The sequence below is a fragment of the Ovis canadensis genome, chromosome 20 (genome assembly GCF_042477335.2).
Source record: "Ovis canadensis isolate MfBH-ARS-UI-01 breed Bighorn chromosome 20, ARS-UI_OviCan_v2, whole genome shotgun sequence".
NCBI classification, from domain to species: Eukaryota; Metazoa; Chordata; class Mammalia; order Artiodactyla; family Bovidae; genus Ovis; species Ovis canadensis.
The window spans coordinates 45,546,237-45,549,831 of record NC_091264.1 but is presented as its reverse complement, the minus strand read 5'-3'; the positions used below and the strand labels follow the sequence as shown (position 1 = coordinate 45,549,831).

The 3,595-nt window shown below is 41.0% G+C and overlaps 1 non-coding gene across 1 annotated transcript; it reads right to left on the bottom strand.

Annotated features, from left to right (window-relative positions):
* Positions 1–3,085: 3,085 nt before the first annotated feature.
* TRNAI-AAU (transfer RNA isoleucine (anticodon AAU)) lies at positions 3,086–3,159 on the bottom strand. Its single transcript has one exon. It is a non-coding gene; the product is annotated as a tRNA-Ile (tRNA).
* Positions 3,160–3,595: the final 436 nt, after the last annotated feature.

The following is a 3,595-nucleotide window of genomic DNA, read 5'->3' as shown; positions in this document are numbered from 1 at the left end:
GGTGCTGACCACTGCACCACAGAAACATCACCCCCAGCTTAGGTGTTCAAGTCTAATAAAATGGCTTTCTAGTTTCTTTGGTTGCAACCCCCCGCCCCAGTCTAATAATTTTGAATATTTCTCTTGTAGAATGTTTTCACTCACAGTGCTTTGCTTTCCATCCTTTTAAAAACTTTGTTAAAATAGTAAAAATAAAAGGGAAAAACCCACCCAGCATTAATGTAATCTGAATTATTCAAGTTCAAAAAAGGAGTGATTAATATTGCCTGAAAAAAGTATGAGCTCTGTGAAGGCTCCACAAGAAAACATTGCATTGGCCATTGTTCTGTCTGAAAAACTTGGATTTTATAAAGGGGCCACTGTGTGATAGATAACCTCAGTTTTACCAGGCAAGATGTAACAAAGAGAAGTGGTTAAGATGTTTATTGACACAAATGGAAATATCTTAGGGTCAAGCCAGGAAAGAAAACATTTCAGGTGTGGTTTGAAACTTTGTGAGAGAAGCCCACTGAGCTTCAAGTTCAACCTAAACCATATAGCTCCATTTCAGATGTCTTTTATAGGTTGAAGATGAATGTTATTGGTCTGGTTTGCATTTCAGTATGGGAATGGGACTCTAGGAGAATATTCTGCAGGACAAGAATACACCACCTTGCACATATCACCACGTGAACATCTCTGCATGTCCCTCACCAAAAGAAGACATCAATCACATTCCTTCAGCTTTTAACAACTACCTATCATAGACCTACTCTCAATCAGGCATTTGTGTTGATGCTGATTTAAGTGGTGGCAAAAAAGACCTGCTTTCTATGAGAATTTTGAAAATTAAATTTTCATTTTGAAGTGATTTTCAAAAAGTTGCAAAGACAACAGAATTTCCTTATACCCATTACCCAGTTTCCTTTAATATTAGCTTCTTACATTACCATGGTACCTTTGTTAAAACTAAAAAACCAATGTTGATATTTTACTGATAACTAAACTCTTAACTTTGTCTATATCACACCTGTTCTTACATAATGTCCTTTCTCCTCCACCCCCTATTCCCCCACGCCCCCTCCACGACACCGCCTGACACCGCCAAGATCCCACGTTGTATTCAGCCTCCCCTGGTCTGTGATTGTTTCTTGGTGTGGATGAAGTATTTTTATAGAATACTTGACTATCTTCCAGTCTAGGTTTGTTTGATATTTTTCATGTGACAACTTGAGGTTATAGGTTTTTGGGAGAGAACAAAGAGATAAAGCACTTGTCCCATCACTTTACATCAGATGTTACATGATAGGAGCATGGCTTACCATTGGTGATGGTAACTTTGATCATTTTTAAGGTAGTATTTGCCACTTTTCTCCCTTTTGAAGTTCTTATGTTTTCCTACTTCATACTGGACTATTGGAGAAGGAAACGGCAATCCACTCCAGTATTTTTGCCTGGAGAATCTTTTGGACAGAGGAGCCTGGCAGGCTACAGTCCATGGGGTCGCAAACAGTCAGACACAACTGAGCAACTAACACTAACACTGGACTATTTAGAAGCTAGTCACTGAGTATGGCCCATATTCCAGAAGGGAGGGAAGTAAGCTCTATGGATGGGTCTTGGGTGGGTCGGGGGATTATTTACTTACTTAGGTTGGAATTCTTTCTTAAAGGAAAAGTATCCTTTCTGCTGTATTCACTGACTTATTTTTCAATCATTTATTTATATCAGTATGGATTTATGAATATGTATTTTACACTGCAGTTTGGATTATAATCCCAAACCATATTATTTGTAGTTCTAAGTGTTCCAGGTTTGGCCATTGACAGCTGTTTCCCTCTTATAAAAAGACAATTCAGTTCAGTTCAGTTCAGTTCAGTCACTCAGTCGTGTCCAACTCTTTGCGACCCCATCAACTGCAGCACTCCAGGCTTCCCTGTCCTTCATCAACTCCCAGAGCTTGCTCAAACTCATGTCCATCGAGTCAGTGATGCCATCCAACCATTTCATCCTCTCGTCCACTTCTCCTGCCTTCAATCTTTCCCAGCATCAAGGTCAGTTCCAGTGAGTCAGTTCTTCACATCAGGTGGCCAAAGTACTGGAGTTTCACCTTCAGCATCAGTCCTTCCAATGAATATTCAGGGTTGATTTCTTTTAGGATGGACTGGTTGGATCTCCTTGCAGTCCAAGGGACTCTCAAGAGTCTTCTCCAACACCACAGTTCAAAAGCATCAGTTCTTTCGTGCTCAGCTTTCTTTGTAGTACAACTCTCACACTCAAACATGACTACTGGAAAAACCATAGCTTTGACTAGACAGACCTTTGACTCTTTGCTAAAGAGACGATTAAAGAAGCTGTTTTTAGCTGGTGGTTCAGATGGTAAAGATCTGACTGCAATGCAATGTGAGAAGCCGCAGTTCCATCTCTGGGTGGGGATAATACCCTGGATAAGGGAATGGCTTCCCACTCTACCTGGATAATTCGATAGAGAGAGGAGCCTGGCGGGCTACTGTCCAACTTTCTCTTTTCTTTTCTTTACTGCTGTGCTGATATTAATACTTTTTTCCACCTGTCATTTAAAAAACTTTGTTTCATCCTTTGCTGAACTAGTTAAAACCTTAATGTGGAAGTGTAGAAAGCGACGATGGTTTCACAGTTTATTTATAGATGAATATAGTACAAGAAGTTCAGTTTCTTTGCAGAATTAGTTATCCAGTGGAAAAACATGCCCAGAGCCACTCTACTTTCCTTGCTAGTCACTCACTGCTATGCTTTCACCCTGCAGATGGGGTTCAATGTGTTGTGCTTGGTCCCTCAATCATGTCTGACTCTTCATGACTCATGGACTGTAGCCCGCCAGGCTTCTCTGTCCTTGGGACTGTCCAGGAAAAAACACTGGAGTGGGTTGCCATTCCCTTCTCCAGGCAGGGATGGAACCTGGGTCTTCAGCATTTCAGGCGGATTCTTTACAGGACTTCTACCTTCGGGGAAATCAAGGATTTCAACCAGCTTTATCTCTCAGACAGTAATTGTGACACCCCAGTGGATATGAGACCAGAATTCTCATCTGTGTGTAAATGTAACAAAAATATCACCTCATGCTAGTTGGCCTGTACGGGGATCAAACCCGCGACCTTGGCGTTATTAGCACCACGTTCTAACCAACTGAGCTAACCGGCCACCTGATGCTTATTCTGTTCCTTTTCACCCAATTAAATAAAAATGAAACGAAATGATTTCTTCAAATTCTTGGGGGCAGGAGGCTGGGAATGCCCGGAGAGAAACGAACACAAAAACCTGAAACAACCAAAAACTACAATTAATTTTTAAAATCTTCACATTGTTCCTATTTCAGTCTTCCCCTATCTTGGAGTTAGGAAAGAAAAAGAGAGAAAAACATTTGGCCTCAGTGAACTGTAGTTCTTTGGGGCCTGGCTCAAACTATTCTGATTGTGATTGTTAATCAGGCAATTACCCCTGTCTGTTTGTTGGTGTCTCCACAGTCTACCACACATTTCCAGCCCCCAGTCTGTCTCCATTTGATTCCTTCCTCACAGGGCAACTAGAGCAATATAAACTCAAACTTGTGTTTTTCCTAACTTAAAATCTTTCCAGG